Source organism: Pseudophryne corroboree, unplaced genomic scaffold, assembly GCF_028390025.1.
Source record: "Pseudophryne corroboree isolate aPseCor3 unplaced genomic scaffold, aPseCor3.hap2 scaffold_2141, whole genome shotgun sequence".
NCBI classification, from domain to species: domain Eukaryota; kingdom Metazoa; phylum Chordata; class Amphibia; order Anura; family Myobatrachidae; genus Pseudophryne; species Pseudophryne corroboree.
This window is the reverse complement of record NW_026968786.1, coordinates 27,357-49,532: the sequence shown is the minus strand read 5'-3', so window position 1 is coordinate 49,532 and position 22,176 is coordinate 27,357. Positions and strand designations below refer to the sequence as shown.

At 47.6% G+C, this 22,176-nt stretch overlaps 1 protein-coding gene across 1 annotated transcript in view; it reads right to left on the bottom strand.

The window, feature by feature from the left end:
• Window positions 1-21,944, bottom strand: part of LOC135006645 (gastrula zinc finger protein XlCGF17.1-like) — a 32,258-nt gene extending 10,314 nt beyond the window's left edge. Inside the window, exon 1 of the mRNA XM_063952037.1 lies at window positions 21,760-21,944. The gene's annotated coding sequence lies outside the window, so the exon portion shown is untranslated. The remainder of the gene's footprint in view (window positions 1-21,759) is intronic.
• Between the last annotated feature and the right edge of the window lie 232 nt (window positions 21,945-22,176).

Here is a 22,176-nt window from a genome sequence, read left to right as displayed (position 1 = left end):
CATGTCTACCTGTGGCCTATCCCAATGGTGTACAATCATTTGGAAGACTTCTGGATGAAGTCCCCACTCTCCCGGTTGGAGGTCGCTCCGGGAATGAACACTGCTGACAGTGCTAACACATGATATTCCGCCCATCGGAAAATCCTTGTGGCTTCTGCCATCGCCATCCTGCTTCTTGTGCCACCCTGTTGGTTTACATGGGCGACCGCCATGATGTTATCTGACTGGATCAGCACCAGCTGATGTTGAAGCAGGGGTCTTGCCTGACTTAGGGCCTTGGCCTTCTCCTCCGGGAGAAACACTTTTTCCTGTTCTGTGTCCAGGACCATACCCAGGATCAGTAGACGCGTCGTAGGAACCAGCTGCGACTTCGGAATATTCAGAATCCAGCCGTACTGTTGTAGCCCTTCCCGAGATAGTGCTACTCCGACCAAGAACTGTTCCCTGGACCTCGCCTTTATAAGGAGATCGTCCAAGTACGGGATTACTATAACTCCCTTTTTTCGAAGGAGTATCATCATTTCGGCCATTACCTTGGTAAATACACTCGGTGCCGGGGACAGACCAACGGCAACGTCTGGAATTGGTAATGACAGTCCTGTACCACAATTTTGAGGTACTCCTGGTGAGGAGGGTAAATGGGGACATGCAGGTAAGCATCCTTGATGTCCAGTGATACCATGTAACCCCTTCGTCCAGGCTTGCAATTACTGAGCGATTCCATTTTGAACTTGAACCTTCGTATATAAGTGCTCAAGGATATCAATTTTAGAATGGGTCTCAACGAACCGTCTGGTTTCGGTACCACAAACATTGTGGAACAGTAACCCCGACCTTGTTGAAGGAGGGGTACCTTGATTATCACCTGCTGGAAGTACAGCTTGTGAATTGACATCAGTACTACCTCCCCTTTCTCCAAGGGCAGCAGGCAAGGCTGATTTGAGGTAACGGCGAGAGGGAGTCGCCTCGAACTCCAGCTTGTATCCCTGTGATACTACTTGCAGAACCCAGGAATCCACCTGTGAGCGAGCCCACTGGTCGCTGAAGTTCCCGAGACGCGCCCCCACCGCACCTGGCTCCACCTGTGGAGCCCCAGCGTCATGCGGTGGACTCATAGGAAGCGGGGGAAGATCTTTGATCCTGGGAACTGGCTGTCTGGTGCAGCTTTTTCCCTCTTCCCTTGTCTCTGTGCAGAAAGGAAGCGCCTTCGACCCGCTTGCTTTTCTGAAGCCGAAAGGACTGTACCTGATAATATGGTGCTCTCTTAGGCTGTGAGGAAATCTGAGGTAAAAAAATTTCTTCCCAGCAGTTGCTGTGGATACGAGGTCCCAGAGACCATCCCCAAACAATTCCTCACCCTTATAAGGCAGAATCTCTATGTGCCTTTTAAAGTCAGCATCACCTGTCCACTGCCGGGTCCCTAATACCCTCCTGGCAGAATGGACATTACATTAATTCTGGATGCCAGCCGGAAAATATCCCTCTGTGCATCCCTCATATATAAGACGACGTCTTTAATATGCTCTATGGTTAGCAAAATAGTATCCCTGTCCTGACAGGGTAACAGACCACGCTGCAGCAGCACTATCCATGCTGAGGCAATTGCAGGTCTCAGTATAGTACCTAAGTGTGTATATACAGACTTTAGGATAGCCTCCTGCTTTTTATCAGCAGGCTCCTTCAAAGTGGCCGTATCCTAAGACGGCAGTGCCATCTTTTTTGACAAACGTGCGAGCGCCTTATCCACCCTAGGGGATATCTCCCAACGTGACCTATCCTCTGGCGGGAAAGGGTACGCCATCAGTAACTTTTTAGGAATTACCAGTTTCTTATCGGGGGAACCCACGCTTCTTCACACACTTCATTCACTCATCTGCTGGAAAACAAAACACTGGCTGCTTTTTCTCCCCAAACATAAAAACCCTTTTGTTTTAGTGGTACTTGGGTTAATGTCAGAGTGTAACACATTTTTCATTGCCGAGATCATGCTACGGATGTTCCTAGTGGATTGTGTATATGTCTCAACCTCGTCGACACTGGAGTCAGACTCCGTGTCGACATCTGTGTCTGCCATCTGAGGTAGCCGGCGTTTTTGTGCCCCTGATGACCTTTGAGACACCTGGGCAGGCACGAGCTGAGAAGCCGGCTGTCCCACAGCTGTTACATCATCCACCCTTTTATGTAAGGAGTTGACACTGTCGGTTAATACCTTCCAACTATCCATCTACTCTGGTGTCGGCCCCACAGGGGGCGACATCACATTTATCGGCATCTGCTCCGCCTCCACATAACCTTCCTCCTCAAACATGTTGACACAGCCGTACCGACACACCGCACACACACAGGGAATGCTCTGACTGAGGACAGGACCCCACAAAGTCCTTTGGGGAGACAGAGAGAGAGAGAGTATGCCAGAACACACCAGAGTGCTATATAATGCAGGGATTAACACTATAACTGAGTGATTTTCCCAATAGCTGCTTGTATACACAATATTGCGCCTAGATTTAGTGCCCCCCCTCTCTTTTTAACCCTTTGAGCCTGAAAACTACAGGGGAGAGCCTGGGGAGCTGTCTTCCAGCTGCACTGTGAAGAGAAAATGGCGTCAGTGTGCTGAGGGAGATAGCCCCGCCCCTTTTTCAGCGGACTTCTCCCGCTTTTTTATGGATCTCTGGCAGGGGTATTTTACACATATATAGCCTCTAGGACTATATATTGTGTAGATTTGCCAGCCATGGTGTTTAATATTGCTGCTCATGGTGCCCCCCCCCAGCGCCCTGCACCCATCAGTGACCACAGTGTGAGGTGTGCATGAGGAGCAATGGCGCACAGCTGCAGTGCTGTGCGCTACTTTGGTGAAGACCGAAGTCTTCTGCCGCCGATTTTCCGGACCGTCTTCTTGCATCTGGCTCTGTAAGGGGGGCGGACGATCGAGGTCGGGCCCTGTGTTCGATCCCTCTGGAGCTAACGGTGTCCAGTAGCCTAATAAGCCCAAGCTAGCTGCAAGCAGGTAGGTTCGATTCTTCTCCCCTTAGTCCCTCGTAGCAGTGAGTCTGTTGCCCGCAGATCTCACTGAAAAAAAACCCCTAAATAATACTTTCTTTTCTAGGAGCTCAGGAGAGCCCCTAGTGTGCATCCAGCTCAGCCGGGCACAAGATTCTAACTAAGGTCTGAGGAGGGTCATAGTGGGAGGAGCCAGTGCACTCCAGGTAGTCATAAAGCTTTCTTTAGTTGTGCCCAGTCTCCTGCGGAGCCGCTATTCCCCATGGTCCTCACGGAGTCCCAGCATCCACTTAGGACGTCAGAGAAAAGGATTTACCGGTAGGTAATTAAAATCCTATTTTTACACCCCCATCATCAGTGTCTTACCTCTATTCTCTCAATAGTAATAAGGATGATGTGTGTACGGTAAGTATGATACAGAGAATTACATATCAGAATCTATACAGCTGCCGCCATACTTCTGCTTCTCATACGTGTGCTACTGGCAGCAGTGAACATCTGAGTGAGAGTGCAGGGAAGACAGCAGAGTCTGATGAGAAAGAGATTGGATCTGCCTTTGGAGGGATGTACCACACCTTTCACCCCTTTAAATAAGAGGGGCCTGAGTCCATCCAGACGTGCTTTCTGGAGCTCTCCTCACTAAGTGGCTTCTTATCTACCCTACCTAATAGCTCTCAGCCGCTGCTGGAACCAAGACCCTATTTATTAAGTCCCCCACTCCTACTGCCCTAAAGCAGCTCGCTCTGCTCACTCCGAGCACTGTTCACTGGTGCAGCCTAGTGACGCCGCTGAAGACACGGGCTGAATTTTGGGGATAAGTGCGCCCAGTCTTTCCTGCACGCTCCAAACACCTGACTTGGAGGCAATTTTTCCTCAGGTGGGAGCAAATGCTCTCCCACTCACACGGGTGCGCAGCTCCCACTATTGCTGGGGACAGAACGGTCTGCCCACAGTCACCGAGCCCGGCAATGATATTGGGAAGTGAGGTGGCTGCCATTTTGAATCCTGGTACCCGCCCATTGCATGCTTTGCCTTCAATAAGGTTTAAAATTGATATAAGCTGCTAAATAAGTGTCCTGATGGCTGGACCGGGGTCACTACACTAGAATTTGTTGGCAGATAAGAACCACTTGGCCCATCTAAATTGAAGCATTTGCCTGGAGGTGAAACTACCTTCTATTTATATGGTACCACTATAATCTACTTCCTCTCAGTCTACATGCAGAGCCCAGTATCAAGTATCGTCTGAGTACAGCTCATTACACTCTGATTACAACCTCACAGTATATTATTTTGTGGATTTATTCACTGAATATATTTTGCCATTTGTGTCTCTCTGTGCTGAGTACTTCACGTCTGTGATCACGCTGACCTCTAGTGGAATATCTCGCTCATTACTGTGTTATTTGAGTTGCATTACATCATGTTTACTTGAAATTTTGGCTCAGATACCCCTGTCACCCCGACTAAGAATGTCATTTTGAACTGAGTCATCTTGATGTAACCTCCTGACAGCGTACTACTGCTCCTTTTATTTATAGATCGTTTGTATTTTCCTATCTCTGAGAGGTCAGTCTCTTTGTAGTCAGCTTACCATGCCTCCAAAAAAGGTTAAAAGGTACCAAATCGGCCCCGCCTGTCCATCTCTTTAGTACCTCGAATTCAGGTGGTACTTCTGAGACTGCTACAACATCATCTGCTTCTTCTTGTCAGATGCACAGCCCAGCTGTAATGGCTGAAGACGTCTTAAGACTCTCTAGATGATCCTGTTACTCTACGATCTATACATTCTATGTTATCTACATTTAAGGACTGAAATAACCTCAGAACTTAACTCTAATATTCAAGCTTTGAGGTCAGATATCAGTGAGATTGGCACTCGTACAGACTAAGATGAGATTGTTGCGTCTCACAAAGATCTGATTTCAGCACGACACCCTTCAGGAAGACCCGGTCTCTATTCATGATAAAGTCATTGATTTAGAAGACAGGTCTCAGAGAAATAATATCAATAATGGGCATTCTGGATTCTTTTACAAATGCTGAGCTTTAAGTTTATGCCATGGTCCTCTTTTCAGAAACTTCCACCGAAGGCTTCTGCCGCGGACCTTCTTATTACTGACAGGATCTATAGACTCCCAAAGTCCAAACAGACCCCTATCCAAGCACCAAGGGACACTCTGCTCAGGGTGCACTTTTTCATCTTAAAGAAAGCATTCTATGAGCCACTGTCTTCCTGATCCACAGCTGAGTGCCTGGATAATCTGCGCTATTTCCAAAAACTTCTCCTGCGACGCTGGGCAAAAGGCATCTGTTCCACCCAAGGAAATGTGCAATACAAATACAAATGGGGCTTTCCTGCTAAGGTTATAGTAATGAGAAATGGTGCCTTCACAGAGATACCTTCACCTGAGGATGGTCCTGCTATTCTGAAAAAGTGGGACATTCCTGTTGACAGTACTTCATGACACTTTACCTAAACCAATCCCGGAGGCGTTGTTTTCTGTCTTCAAGTAATATGCTAAAGGAGTAAGACTGTTAGAGACACTCAGAGTTTGTTTCCTACTGTAACATGTGCCAACTGGGACTAAGTTACTGGGCATGGATCTATTTTTGGGCCAGATTTATTTGTTCTTGTTATGTGCTATTTAATTGCTATATGGTATATGGTCTGATATTCTTTCCACTGTTACGTTTCATAATACCTTTCTAGAATGTTTGGGTGTTCAGGTAAAGCATGACTGATTCATGTAACATCCTGTTGCCCTTATAACTGTGTTGGTGGAACCTACATTGGATATCAGGCCATGTTCTTGGCCTTTACCTCCTTTGGATACATTGGTTACATTGAGATTTGATATATCTTTGTACAGTTGTTACTATGATGACTAGATTTTGCCTCTCGTATGGCTACTTGGAGTAGTCGGTGAGTTTCCCTCTTAGGCCCGACCACCACCTTTTTCTATCTTTCTGTCACGGTTCCCTAGTGACGGAATCTCTAGCTTCTTTATGGACGCTATTTCTGTTTGTCTCCCATTTTTGTTCCCTATTTTATTTTTTCTGTTATTTGATAGTTTGAAGTATGCACACGCCCTACAGACTCTATTGGACTTTACACAGATGATCCTAGATGTTTCATACCATGATCTGATCTCTCTCTATCACGGTGACGTTTTTAAGTCTTAATGTAAAAGGTCTTAATTCTCCCCGTAAGAGACGTCTTGCAATAAAATATTTTGCTGACCAGAAGGCGGCGGTGGTAGCCATTCAGGAATCACATGATCCATTGCACTCTCCCCCTCAGTTTACCAATAACTACCCAGCATGCTCTATCTCCTGTGGTGTAGCCATCCTTTCTAATAGATCCTGCCCCTTTCACCTGGAAAGCAAGTGGGTGGATTGCAATGGTAGATATTGGATTCTAGTTGGGAAATTCATTATAAATATGTCCCCCTTACTTCTCTCTATACCCCTAATGCCAGACAGCCCCAATTTCATAAATCTTTTTTATTCAATAGCTACAAGAAATTGCACTTCTCCTTATGGGAGATGTTACTCTTGCTCCAGACCCTCATCTTGATAGATCCTCCACTACTGATGAACAGACCAGTAATGCCGCCCGTTCCTCAGCTTCCTCATGCTCCCTTTATTAGCTGAATTTGACCTTTGACCGAGTGTGAAGGACATAGTGAGTGGGAAGAATATACACAGATTTTAGGCTGGCTGATTATAATAGATATATGTTCCTGTTATCAGTATCTCAGATGGAAACGGTCTGGTAAGATGTTTGGCGTATTGTATTCATAAGTAGGTGAAAGGGGACAGTTGTCCAGGATAAGATAAATTATGTTATACTGAATGACTACTGCACCCAGCATCACAGACCCTGAATGTAATATCTGGTAAGACAATGTCAGCGTATATCCTTGCAGGGTATAAAGCCTAGAGACTTACACATAGCAGCTTCGTTCTGATTGAAGCTAGGTCTGTCTGCAGCAGATATAGACTTCATAACCCACCTCAGTTTAATACATTCAGACAGAGTTATTAAAGAAGGACCCTGAGGGTGCCTGAACTATATTATTTAAACTACGTAATCGATGACCATCATCTGGGACAGATCATGAAACATTTAGATAAGAGTGGAGTATTCTAATTTGTTCTTCCTATTACTGTAGCTGAGTATAACTTGTTATTTGCAGGTTCTCATTGTTGTAACTTAGAGAAATAAATGCTTATCCTTTATAATATGTCCTGTGTCAGTCTCCATATTTATCACAGTGTGTCCCAGAACCTGGTCGCTTGAATTTTTCTACCGACAACAATTTCATGGCCTGATCACACCCCTCTGATAGGGTCCTGGTCGCCTTTTCCCGCTACTCCTCCTTTACCACCTTGGAGATTGTAGAATTATATATTAATGGATGCTGAAGGCACCAGAAGTTTGCAAGAGGCCTTGTCCTCCTACTTAGACGTGAACGCTCCTGAAGATACTTCCATTACGAACCACTGGTGTGCCCTTAAGGCCATGGATCAGAAGCCAGAGAAGGCCATCATCCAAGTGCCAGGGGACAGGTAATCAGCAGGGAATGTGCAGGACTCTGAATGCTGGTTCCCGTACACAAGCTCAATAAATGTATTATATACCTAAGGCGACGGTAGCAAGACTCAGGTGCTGCCAACTCAGTAACAGGAGCCGTTCATTAGCCAATTCCCTGAGGCCGGCTGTTACAGGAGCATGTGGATACATGACAGGACCTGCGCCATATATTTCCTAAGCATTGTGTCACGTGGCATGAGGAGCCCCGAGCCTGTGCCCCAGCAAGCAGCCGCACCATGCAATAATACACATCCATAGTGTATATAATATAGCATGTAATATACGTAGTTATAGTAGACTTACCATCAATAACTCTATTTCTCTTAAGTCCACAGTAACCACAGGATATACATTGGGATATGAGGTAGCATCAGAGGATTGGCACCAACGATCAAAAGCTTTCGACCTCCGAGAATGCAATGAGCCAGTCTTCTATATCCCCACCTCCTGGTTCAGGCAATTCAGTTATTTTCCAAAGCTCAAGGCAAGAGCATCATAGAGAGCCCTAACGAGGCGAGAAGAAGAACACACATGCACACCCTTCCGTACAAGAAGGAAGAGGTTAGTAGGTGTAAGAATCATTAAATCAGGTGCGTCAGGTTGGAATCCATGTGGATAATGTGGACTTAGGAGAAATAGTTATCGATGGTAACTCTACCATAGTTACGTATTTCTCCAGCAGGGTCCACAGTAGTATCCACAGGATATACATTGGAATGTCCCAAAGCAAATTTAGTGGAGGGGACGCTCCTGATTGGACAGGAAAATCCTTCGCCCCAAATGAGAGGCAAAGGTATCAAAGGCATAATGCCTAATGAATATGTCGATGGAAGACCATGTGGCTGCCTTACATATCAGTTCAGCTGAGGCACCATGGCATGCTGCCGAAGATGGACCTACTATACAAGTAGAATGAGACATTAGCTGGAATATAGGGAGATCAGCACGAGAGTAACCTTCCGAGATAGTATTTTGAAGCCACCTCGCCAGCGTTTGCTTGTCTGCAGACAATCCCCTCTTGTGGAATCCATAGAGTACAAAGAGAGTTGGATATATTCTTGCCACACACAGTAATAAATAGAAGCAGAAGATGGTTTCCTTGTTCTAAGCATTGTTTAAATTACCTATTGAGAAAATCCTCTAGCTTTAAGGATGGACGTCTCAAGAACCACACTGTCAAAGACAGAAAATCCCAATGCCTGTGACAACAAGGACCCTGCAACAGTAGATCTGGACATTGATGCAGTAGCCACGGAGTGTCCACTGATAGCCTCTGTATATCTGTGTTCCAGTGTCTTCTGGGCCATGCCGGAGCTATTCAAATCCTGGTGCCCTTTCCTTGTTTGGCCTTCCGAATCACCCCGGGTAGCAGGGCGATTGGTGGAAACACATAGCTAGCTGAAAGTCCCATCTTACAGAGCATCCATGAAGATCACTTTGGGATCCTTTGTTCTTGACCCATATGCGGGTACTTTGAAATTCTGCCGAGAGGCCTTGAGGCAGCCCCCACTTGTCTACCAGACTCTGGAAGACCTCGGGGTGTAAAGCCTATTCACTTGCATGAATGGCGTGTCGACTAAGAAAATCCGCTTCCCAGTTTATGACGCCTGGAACAAATACTGCGTACAACGCTGGATGATGAAGTTCTGCCCTTCTTAATGTGTGGCTTAATGCCTTCATTGCCTTTTGACTGCGCGTTCCTCCTGGATGATTGAGGTACGCTACTGCTGACGCATTATCCGAACAAATTAGAACCGGTTTCCCCTGAAGGAAGTCCTTTGCCTGAGTGAGTGCCTTATATACGGCCCAAAGTTCCAATATATTTATCGGCAGGCAACTTTCTTCCTTGATCCACAGCCCCTGGAAGCTACCTTTTTACGACACTGCTCCCCAGCCCTGAAAACTTGCATCCGTAATCAGCACCTCCCAATCTGAGATCCAATAGGGTCTCCCTTTGGTCAGATGGGACACCAGGCTAATAACTTCCGTACTTCCAGAGGAAGGATCATAGTTTGAGTTATTATTGTCTGATGTAACCCATTTCATTTGGAAAGGATCAGACATTTAGGAGGACTTGAATGGAATTGAGCATACTCCACCATGTTGAATGTCGACACCATTGATCCCTTCACACACATAGCTGCATAAATGAATACCCTTTGACTTTGTAGCAGATCCTGAATCCTCAACTGTATTGTAGATATTTTGTTCAGAGGTAAAAACACTCTCTGAAGACTGGAATCCAATACAGCCCCCTAAGTGCATCATCTGTTGTGACGGACCCAGGGACGACTTTCCCCAATTTTTGAGCCGTGTCTCTGTAAACAAGCTATTGTCTGTTGCAGATGACACTGAAGCAATTCCTGAGATTGTGCAAGAATTAATAAGTCGTCGAGGTATGGAAAAATCCTTATCCCCTGTCAACGGAGATAAGCCGCCATTACCACCATATTTTTGGTGAACACTTTTGGAGCTGTGGCCATTCCACATGGTAGGGCCTGAAACTGAAAGTGTTACTCGAGGATGGTAAACCTGAGATAGCACTGATGGGACAGTGCTATAGGAACATGCAGGAAAGCATCCTGGATATCCAAGGATACCATAAAAGCCTCCAGCTCCTTGGCCAAAATAATGGAACGTAAAGTCTCCATATGAAATTGAGGCACCCAAATGTACTTGTTCAGCACCTTGAGACTGAGTATAGACCGAAACGACCCATTTGGCTTCTGAACTAGAAACAGGTTGGAATAGAAACCTTGTCCTTGTTGCGCAGGAGGAACTGGAATTATCACTCCTGATTGAAGCAACCTCTGAACTTCCTCTTGTAAGGCCCTGGCCTTTGTTTCTACTGCAGATAGGCTGGTACAAAAAAACCTTTGTGGAGGGTGCTTCTTGAAGGCAAACGCATAACTGTGAGATAATGCTTCTTGTTCCCAGGCATCTGTGGTGGACTGCTGCTAGATCTGTGCAAAATGAAGAAGTTGGCCTCCCACCCTGGGGTCCTCCAGGTGGAGGCCTGCACCATCAGCCTGATGGCTTATCTTCTGGTTTGGAGGCAGGCCTTCTGGTAAGCCCAGTGCTTTTTAGTCTTTCCAGACTTGTCTGATTGGGACTGTTTGCCATAAACTTTTCCTTTCGCTTTTCCTTGGGTCCGAAAGAACCGAAAAGCTGAAAAATTAGGTTTAGACTTGTAAGTAGAAGGAAACTTCGCTTTCTTAGAGTCTGCTTCTGACTCCAATATACTGTAATTCTTTACCAAAAAGAATATCTCCAGTAAAGGGCAAAGACTCTAGAAACTCCTTGGACTCTGAGTCAGACTTCCATGTATGTAGCCAAACCGACATGTGAGCGGCTACTGCTGAGGCTTATGCTTGAGAGGCAATAGTACCCATGTCCAAGGCTGCTTCTTCCATAAACATAGCCGCCTGTTTAATATGTGCAAAATGGGATTTTTGCTCTCTAGATGCCAATGCCCAGCGGCCATTGCTTTTGCCATCCAGGCTGAAGCCATGGCTGGTCTCACAATTGCCCCAGACAAGGAGAAAATGGTTTTTAAAAAAACATCTATTTTTCTATCCGTAACATCATTTAATGATGTTGAAGGCAGAAGTAATGTATATTTTCACACTAATCGAATGACGTGCGTATCTATTTTGGGAGCCACCTCCCTTTTTAAACAGTCCCCAGCTGGAAGAGGATAATGGGAATTCCATTTCTTTGGAATTCTAAACTTCTTAGTGGGTGTTACCCAAGCCTCTTGCATAATCTCCGTCAGCTGTTCTGACCCCAGAAATTCAGTTCTGACTGTTTTGGGATGTTTAAACACAGGAGCATTGGATTTTAACAAAGGCTCTGCTGCCTCCTATAAGGATAGAATGGCTTTCATAGAACTAATTAGCTCAGGTATAACCACTGAGCTGGGACCTTCATCCTCGTCTCTGTATGCAGACCCAGAATGTGAGGAATCCTCATCCTCCCAAGTGTCTCCTTCTGAAACATGTGTAGACTGTGAGGATGTTGTTTCATGTCTGTGTGATTTATTTTCCACAGGCCTTTCAGCCTGTTTTTCTTGTAAGGGTTAACAGGGTAACCTATCCCTAGTATAGGAGCTGGCATTATCCACTCAGCTATATTGTATAATGTCTGTGCAAAAGAAGCCCACGGGGGTTCAACTTGAACCTGTGCCTGCCTTGGATTATTCAGGAGGCTTTGGTGAAAGCTAAAACAATTGGTTAAAAAGACTCAGGGTGGGACTACCCCCTGTTGAACTGTATGTTGGTTTGAGATAAAAAGATGAGGCCTATGAGCTTCAGAGGTGGATTAGACCATTTTCACTCTGCTGTAAACAACTTGCTGTATTGCAGTTGCCGGTAGCAATAGGGAACAGTCTTTTTTAAGACTGGGTAAATAAAACATCTTCTGCTTCAAGACGACTGCTTCATCTTGTGACTTGCAGGGCTAAGCGAAACTTAGCTCCGTTTTTCGGCTCTCCAGGGTACACCCAGCATCTCCAAGCTCCGCCTTCCACCTGCTACCGTGCCGTGCTTGGTCAAGCAACTATTGGAGATTCGTCAATACCACACAGGGGTGGTAAGACAGCGTGTTGACGCATACAGAGCAGAGCAGTGGTTCCAGACCCAACTAAATAGGAGTCTGGTGGTGGCTGCATAGAATCCGCCCACTGCGTAGTGGGTGGAATCAGTAACAGGCGGTTACTGACGGTAAGCGGGAATCCCCTATTTGGCCAGGTCCCGTGTGACCTAAACTCCATTCTGTGACTGGGGCCGGGACGCAAGGCGGTGAGGGCTTTCGTAAGCACCGTCCGATCACAATGGTAAACAAATCACACACCTGTACGGTGTTAACTACACAATTTGTGACTGAAATCACTTTAACAAGCTATAAAGTGACATACGATCTGATACTTCCCTGCTTTGCACCAGCATTGAGGATTGAAATATACCCAAAAACTGACAGAAATAGTAAAGTCAGCAATCACACTAGCAATTAGTCACAGGTTATTAATTAGTATTATATGCAATATGATCACATAATCAACTACAGATACATTTCAAGTATGTAGGAGAAACATATTACTGCATTTCCTTGTATAGGATATTTAACGTATTCAGTCGCAAAGTGAATGAAACAGCAGTAATAGTTTACAGACTCATATGCATCAGGCACTTATCTAACTCCTCGTACCCAATGGTACGCTGAGGGGATCCAGACGCAAATAGTGTACACCAATGCTCAGTGAACGCAACAGTGAACACATATGCTCCAGTCACACAGCCGCCTATACTGCGACCGGGTCCTTTTAGATACACAGCGTCTCAGACGGAAGCGGGAAATCAGTTCATGAGGGGAAACTCAGAGGAAACTGGTCATGAAGCGGGGGGATGGGTGACCAGGGGAGCGTCTTACTCCCCACTGCTGACATCAACCCCAGGGAACGGCCTCACACTAATCCCTGGAGCCTATGATCCCTGGGGCCTAGTGCTGGTGCACCCGAGGTGGCAGCCGCATCAGCGACTGTTCAGTAGTCCCCACCCCGAGAACAGTGCGGCTGTGTCTCGCATCTCCCCCACTAAGCAGAACTGACGCCTGACCTTCTTCCCATTCTCCGGCCGCAGCCTGGTAACGTCAGCTGGACTTGCTAGTACATCCTACACAGGTGCCCGCTGAAACAGCACTGAACACGTGCGTAAGCGTTGTCGTGACCGGGCGGGAAGTTGTTGGAGCGACTCATTCTAAGGTGGCGTGTAAGACGCTTTTTAGAAAACTCGCTCAAAAAAGTTAAGACTACAAAAATAAATTTAATAACGAGCTTAGGGATTCCAAAATCAGCAGTCCAAAGATTGTGGTCCAGCTCCTGCCGCACCAACAAAAAAATAAGAATTTACTTACCGATAATTCTATTTCTCGTAGTCCGTAGTGGATGCTGGGACTTCCGTAAGGACCATGGGGAATAGCGGCTCCGCAGGAGACTGGGCACAAAGTAAAAGCTTTAGGACTAGCTGGTGTGCACTGGCTCCTCCCCCTATGACCCTCCTCCAAGCCTCAGTTAGGATACTGTGCCCGGACGAGCGTACATAATAAGGAAGGATTTTGAATCCCGGGTAAGACTCATACCAGCCACACCAATCACACCGTACAACCTGTGATCTGAACCCAGTTAACAGTATGTTAACTTTAGGAGCCTCTAAAAAGATGGCTCACAACAATAAACAACCCGATTTTTTGTAACAATAACTATATACAAGTATTGCAGACAATCCGCACTTGGGATGGGCGCCCAGCATCCACTACGGACTACGAGAAATAGAATTATCGGTAAGTAAATTCTTATTTTCTCTGACGTCCTAGTGGATGCTGGGACTTCCGTAAGGACCATGGGGATTATACCAAAGCTCCCAAACGGGCGGGAGAGTGCGGATGACTCTGCAGCACCGAATGAGAGAACTCCAGGTCCTCCTCAGCCAGGGTATCGAATTTGTAAAATTTTGCAAACATGTTTGCCCCTGACCAAGTAGCTGCTCGGCAAAGTTGTAAAGCCGAGACCCCTCGGGCAGCCGCCCAAGATGAGCCCACCTTCCTTGTGGAATGGGCTTTAACAGATTTTGGCTGTGGCAGGCCTGCCACAGAATGTGCAAGCTGAATTGTATTACAAATCCAACGAGCAATCGTCTGCTTCGAAGCAGGAGCACCCAACTTATTGGATGCATACAGGATAAACAGCGAGTCAGATTTTCTGACTCCAGCCGTCCTGGAAACATATATTTTCAGGGCCCTGACTACGTCTAGTAACTTGGAGTCCTCCAAGTCTCTAGTAGCCGCAGGTACCACAATAGGCTGGTTCATGTGAAACTCTGAAACCACCTTAGGGAGAAATTGAGGACGAGTCCTCAATTCTGCCCTGTCTGAATGAAAAATTAGGTAAGGGCTTTTATAGGATAAAGCCGCCAATTCTGAGACACGCCTGGCTGAAGCCAGGGCTAACAGCATTACCACTTTCCATGTGAGAAATTTAAAGTCCACAGTGGTGAGTGGCTCAAACCAATGTGATTTTAGGAACCCCAAAACTACATTTAGATCCCAAGGTGCCACTGGAGGCACAAAAGGAGGCTGTATATGCAGTACCCCCTTGACAAACGTCTGAACTTCAGGCACTGAAGCCAGTTCTTTCTGGAAGAAGATCGACAGGGCCGAAATCTGAACCTTAATGGACCCCAATTTTAGGCCCATAGACAGTCCTGCTTGCAGGAAATGTAGGAACCGACCCAGTTGAAATTCCTCCGTAAGGGCCTTCTTGGCCTCACACCACGCAACATACTTCCGCCAAATGCGGTGATAATGTTTCGCAGTTACATCCTTCCTGGCTTTGATCAGGGTAGGGATGACTTCATCTGGAATGCCTTTTTCCTTCAGAATCCGGCGTTCAACCGCCATGCCGTCAAACGCAGCCGCGGTAAGTCTTGGAACAGACAAGGTCCCTGCTGAAGCAGGTCCTTTCTTAGAGGTAGAGGCCACGGTTCCTCCGTGAGCATCTCTTGCAGTTCCGGGTACCAAGTTCTTCTTGGCCAATCCGGAGCCACGAGTATAGTTCTTACTCCTCTCCTTCTTATGATTCTCAGTACTTTGGGTATGAGAGGCAGAGGAGGGAACACGTACACCGACTGGTACACCCACGGTGTTACCAGAGCGTCCACCGCTATTGCCTGAGGGTCCCTTGACCTGGCGCAATATCTGTCCAGTTTTTTGTTGAGACGGGACGCCATCATGTCTACCTTTGGTTCTTCCCAACGGTTTACAATCACTTGGAAGACTTCTGGATGAAGTCCCCACTCCCCCGGGTGGAGGTCGTGTCTGCTGAGGAAGTCTGCTTCCCAGTTGTCCACTCCCGGAATGAACACTGCTGACAGTGCTATCACATGATTTTCCGCCCAGCGGAGAATCCTTGCAGCTTCTGCCATTGCCCTCCTGCTTCTTGTGCCGCCTTGTCTGTTTACGTGGGCGACAGCCGTGATGTTGTCCGACTGGATCAATACCGGTTGACCCTGAAGCAGAGGCCTTGCTTGACTCAGGGCATTGTAAATGGCCCTTAGTTCCAGGATATTTATGTGAAGAGACGTTTCCATGCTTGACCACAAGCCCTGGAAATTTCTTCCTTGTGTAACTGCTCCCCAGCCTCTCAGGCTGGCATCTGTGGTCACCAGCATCCAATCCTGAATGCCGAATCTGCGGCCCTCTAGAAGATGAGCACTCTGTAACCACCACAGGAGAGACACCCTTGTCCTTGGAGATAGGGTTATCCGCTGATGCATCTGAAGATGCGATCCGGACCATTTGTCCAGCAGATCCCACTGAAAAGTTCTTGCATGGAATCTTCCGAATGGAATCGCTTCGTACGAAGCCACCATTTTTCCCAGGACTCTCGTGCATTGATGCACTGACACTTGGCCTGGTTTTAGGAGGTTCCGGACTAGCTCGGATAACTCCCTGGCCTTCTCCTCCGGGAGAAACACCTTTTTCTGGACTGTGTCAAGAATCATCCCTAGGAACAGTAGACGTGTTGTTGGAATCAGCTGTGATTTTGGGATATTTAGAATCCACCCGTGCTGACGTAGCACTACCTGAGATAGTGCTACTCCGACCTCTAACTGTTCCCTTGACCTTGCCCTTATCAGGAGATCGTCCAAGTAAGGGATAATTAAGACGCCTTCTCTTCGAAGGAGAATCATCATTTCGGCCATTACCTTGGTAAAGACCCGGGCTGCCGTGGACAATCCAAACGGCAGCGTCTGAAACTGATAATGACAGTTCTGTACCACAAACCTGAGGTACCCTTGGTGAGAAGGGAAGATTGGGACATGGAGATAAGCATCTTTGATGTCCAGAGACACCATATAGTCCCCTTCTTCCAAGTTCGCTATCACTGCTCTGAGTGACTCCATCTTGAATTTGAACCTTTTTATGTAAGTGTTCAAGGATTTTAGATTTAAAATTGGTCTCACCGAGCCGTCCGGCTTCGGTACCACAAACAGTGTGGAATAATACCCCTTTCCCTGTTGTAGGAGGGGTACCTTGATTATCACCTGCTGAGAATACAGCTTGTGAATAGCTTCCAAAACAGCCTCCCTGTCGGAGGGAGACGTTGGTAGAGCAGACTTCAGGAACCGGCGAGGGGGAGATGTCTCGAATTCCAATTTGTACCCCTGAGATACTACCTGCAGGATCCAGGGGTCCACTTGTGAGTGAGCCCACTGCGCGTTGAAATTTTTGAGACGGGCCCCCACCGTGCCTGAGTCCGCTTGTAAAGCCCCAGCGTCATGCTGAAGCTTTGGCAGAAGCGGGGGAGGGCTTCTGCTCCTGGGAAGGGGCTGCCTGGTGCAGTCTTTTCCCTCTTCCTCTGCCCCGGGGCAAAAAAGAGTGGCCTTTTGCCCGCTTGCCCTTATGGGAACGAAAGGACTGAGTTTGAAAAGACGGTGTCTTCTTCTGCTGAGAAGTGACCTGGGGTAAGAAGGTGGATTTCCCAGCAGTTGCCGTGGCCACCAGGTCCGATAGACCGACCCCAAATAACTCCTCCCCTTTATACGGCAATACTTCCATATGTCGTTTGGAATCCGCATCCCCTGACCACTGTCGCGTCCATAAGGCTCTTCTGGCAGAAATGGACATCGCACTTACTCTTGATGCCAGGGTGCAAATATCCCTCTGTGCATCTCGCATATATAGTAATGCATCCTTTAAATGCTCTATAGTTAATAATATACTGTCCCTATCCAGGGTATCAATATTTTCAGTCAGGGAATCTGACCAAGCCACCCCAGCACTGCACATCCAGGCTGAGGCAATCGCTGGTCGCAGTATAACACCAGTATGTGTGTATATACCTTTTAGGATATTTTCCAGCCTTCTATCAGCTGGTTCCTTGAGGGCGGCCGTATCTGGAGACGGTAACGCCACTTGTTTTGATAAGCGTGTGAGCGCCTTATCTACCCTAGGGGGTGTTTCCCAACGCGCCCTAACCTCTGGCGGGAAAGGATATAGTGCCAATAATTTATTAGAAATCAGCAGTTTTTTATCGGGGGAAACCCACGCCTTATCACACACCTCATTTAATTCATCTGACTCAGGAAAAACCACAGGCAGTTTTTTCACACCCCACATAATACCCTTTTTTGTGGTACTTGTAGTGTCAGAAATGTTCAACGCCTCCTTCATAGCCGTGATCATGTAACGTGTGGCCCTACTGGACATTACGTTTGTCTCCTCACCGTCGACACTGGATTCAGTATCCGTGTCTGGGTCTGTGTCGACCACCTGAGGTAGCGGGCGTTTTAGCGCCCCTGACGGTGTCTGAGACGCCTGGACTGGCACTAATTGATTTGCCGGCTGTCTCATGTCGTCAACAGTTTTTTGCAAAGTGCTGACACTGTCACGTAACTCTTTAAATACGACCATCCAGTCAGGTGTCGACTCCCTAGGGGGTGACATCACTAACACAGGCAATTGCTCTGCTTCCACATCATTTTCCTCCTCATACATGTCGACACAATCGTACCGACACCCAGCACACACACAGGGAATGCTCTGATAGAGGACCCCACTAGCCCTTTGGGGAGACAGAGGGAGAGTTTGCCAGCACACACCAGAGCGCTATATATGTATAGGGATAACCTTATATAAGTGTTACTCCCTTAAATAGCTGCTTATATTATTATTTTGCCAAATAGTGCCCCCCCTCTCTTGTTTTACCCTGTTACCATAGTGTAGGACTGCAGGGGAGAGTCAGGGAGCCGTCCTTCCAGCGGAGCTGTGAGGGAAAATGGCGCTTGTGTGCTGAGGAGATAGGCTCCGCCCCCTTCTCGGCGGCCTTTTCTCCCGCTTTTTTCTGGAAAACTGGCAGGGGTTAAATGCATCCATATAGCCCAAGAGCTATATGTGATGCATTTCTTTAGCCACATAAGGTTTTTATCATGTTTTATTGCGTCTCAGGGTGCTCCCCCCCCAGCGCCCTGCACCCTCAGTGACCGGAGTGTGAAGTGTGCTGAGAGCAATGGCGCACAGCTGCAGTGCTGTGCGCTACCTTATCTGAAGACAGGAACGTCTTCTGCCGCCGCTTTCTCCGGACCTCTTCGCTCTTCTGGCTCTGTAAGGGGGCCGGCGGCGCGGCTCCGGGACCCATCCAGGCTGAACCTGTGATCGTCCCTCTGGAGCTAATGTCCAGTAGCCAAGAAGCCCAATCCACTCTGCACGCAGGTGAGTTCGCTTCTTCTCCCCTTAGTCCCGCGCTGCAGTGAGCCTGTTGCCAGCAGGACTCACTGAAAATAAAAAACCTAATTATACTTTTACTTAAAAGCAGCTCAGGAGAGCCACCTAGATTGCACCCTTCTCGGCCGGGCACAAAATCTTAACTGAGGCTTGGAGGGTCATAGGGGGAGGAGCCAGTGCACACCAGCTAGTACTAAAGCTTTTACTTTGTGCCCAGTCTCCTGCGGAGCCGCTATTCCCCATGGTCCTTACGGAAGTCCCAGCATCCACTAGGACGTCAGAGAAAACTGAATTCCCTGAGCCAGGAGGCGGGATATAGGAGACTGGCCTGTTGCATTCTGGGAGGCCGAAACCTTTTGATCATTACTGCCAATCCGCTGACGATACCTCATATCCCAATGTATATCCTGTGGATACTACTGTGAACCGTGCAGGTGAAAACATAGGTACCACACAGTGACATGATGTGAGGGGGAGAGAAGGAGTATAATAGGGGCTGATGGCTCCTGATGTACGAGATACACCAGAGAGTGTGGGGAGGAGACTGGTCAGATCTCTGGGCTGGTAACACACAGTGACATGATGTGAGGAGGAGAGCAGGAGTATAATAGGGGCTGATGGCTCCTGATGTATGAGATACACCAGAGAGTGTGGGGAGGAGACTGGTCAGATCTCTGGGCTGGTAACACACAGTGACATGATGTGAGGGGAGAGCAGGAGTGTAATAGGGGATGATGGCTCCTGATGTATGAGATACACCAGAGAGTGTGGGGAGGAGACTGGTCAGATCTCTGGGCTGGTAACACACAGTGACATGATGTGAGGGGGAGAGCAGGAGAATAATAGGGGCTGATGGATCCTGATGTATGATATACACCAGAAAGTGTGGGGAGGAGACTGGTCAGATCTCTGGGCTGGTGACACACAGTGACATGATGTGAGGGGGAGAGCAGGATTATAATAGGGGCTGATGGCTCCTGATGTATAAGATACACCAGAGAGTGTGGGGAGGAGACTGGTCAGATCTCTGGGCTGGTAACACACAGTGACATGATGTGTGGGAGAGAGCAGGAGTATAATAGGGGCTGATGGCTCCTGATGTATGAGATACACCAGAGAGTGTGGGGAGGAGACTGGTCAGATCTCTGGGCTGGTAACACACAGTGACATGATGTGAGGGGGAGAGCAGGTGCATAATAAGGGCTTATGGCTCCTGATGTATGAGATACACCAGAGAGTGTGGAGAGGAGACTGGTCAGATCTCTGGGCTGGTAACACACAGTGACATGATGTGAGGGGGAGAGCAGGAGAATAATAGGGACTGATGGGTCCTGATGTATGAGATACACCAGAGAGTGTGGGGAGGAGACTGGCTAGATCTCTGGGCTGGTAACACAGTGACATGATGTGAGGGGGAGAGCAGGAGTATAATAGGGGCTGATGGCTCCTGATGTATGAGATACAGCAGAGAGTGTGGGGAGGAGACTGGTCAGATCTCTGGGCTGGTAACACACAGTGACATGATGTGAGGGGGAGAGCAGGAGTATAATAGGGGCTGATGTCTCCTGATGTATGAGATACACCAGAGAGTGTGGGGAGGAGACTGGTCAGATCTCTGGGCTGGTAACACACAGTGACATGATGTGAGGGGGAGAGCAGGAGAATAATAGGGGCTGATGGCTCCTGATGTATGAGATACACCAGAGAGTGTGGGGAGGAGACTGGTCAGGTCTCTGGGCTGGTAGCACACAGTGACATGATGTGAGGGGGAGAGCAGGAGTATAATAGGGGCTGATGGCTCCTGATGTATGAGATACACCAGAGAGACTGGAGAGAAGACTGGTCAGATCTCTGGGCTGGTAACACACAGTGACATGATGTGAGGGGGACAGCAGGAGTATAATAGGGGCTGATGGCTCCTGATGTATGAGATACACCAGAGAGTGTGGGGAGGAGACTGGTCAGATCTCTGGGCTGGTAACACACAGTGACATGATGTGAGGGGGAGAGCAGGAGTATAATAGGGGCTGATGGCTCCTGATGTATGAGATACACCAGAGAGTGTGGGGAGGAGACTGGTCAGATCTCTGGGCTGGTAACACACAGTGACATGATGTGAGGGGAGAGCAGGAGTATAATAGGGGCTGATGGCTCCTGATGTATGAGATACACCAGAGAGTGTGGGGAGGAGACTGGTCAGATCTCTGGGCTGGTACCACACAGTGACATGATGTGAGGGGGAGAGAAGGAGAATAATAGAGGCTGATGGCTCCTGATGTATGAGATACACCAGAGAGTGTGGGGAGGAAACTGGTCAGATCTCTAAGCTGGTAACACACAGTGACATGATGTGAGGAGGAGAGCAGAAGTATAATAGGGGCTGATGGCTCCTGATGTATGAGATACACCAGAGAGTGTGAGGAGGAGACTGGTCAGATCTCTGGGCTGGTAACACACAGTGACATGATGTGAGGGAGGAGCAGGAGTATAATAGGGGCTGATGGCTGCTGATGTACGAGATACACCAGAGAGTGTGGGGAGGAGAGTGGTCAGATCTCTGGGCTGGTAACACACAGTGACATGATGTGAGGAGGAGAGCAGGAGTATAAAAGGTGCTGATGGCTCCTGATGTATGAGATACACCAGAGAGTGTGGGGAGGAGACTGGTCAGATCTCTGGGCTGGTAACACACAGTGACATGATGTGAGGGGGCGAGCAGGAGTATAATAGGGGCTGATGGCTCCTGACTCCCCCACTGGGAAAATACATATTCCTCATTAGTTTGTACTGACAGAGGAGGGTGTAGTATAAGAGATTGCTGTAGTGACTGAGCAAGGAGAATATGTGACTCTTATCTGTAATAAGTGTTTATTACTCACCTGTGCTGATATCTGTAGGGATCTCCTCCTCCTTACACTGCTGATCACCCCTCACATACGTTTCTTCTTCTCCCTCTATACTTTCTGCCTTTATATCAGTCACATACGTCTCTTCTTCTCCCTCTATATCTTCTGCCTTTATATCAGTCACATACGTCTCTTCTTCTCCCTCTATATCTTCTGCCTTTATATCAGTCACATACGTCTCTTCTTCTCCCTCTATATCTTCTGCCTTTATATCAGTCACATACGTCTCTTCTTCTCCCTCTATATCTTCTGTCTTCATATAAGTCACATACGTCTCTTCTTCTCCCTCTGTATCTTCTACCTTAATATCAGTCACATACGTTTCTTCTTCTTCCTCTATATCTTCTGCCTTTATACGAGAAAGACGTTCTACCTAAATAACCCAAAAAA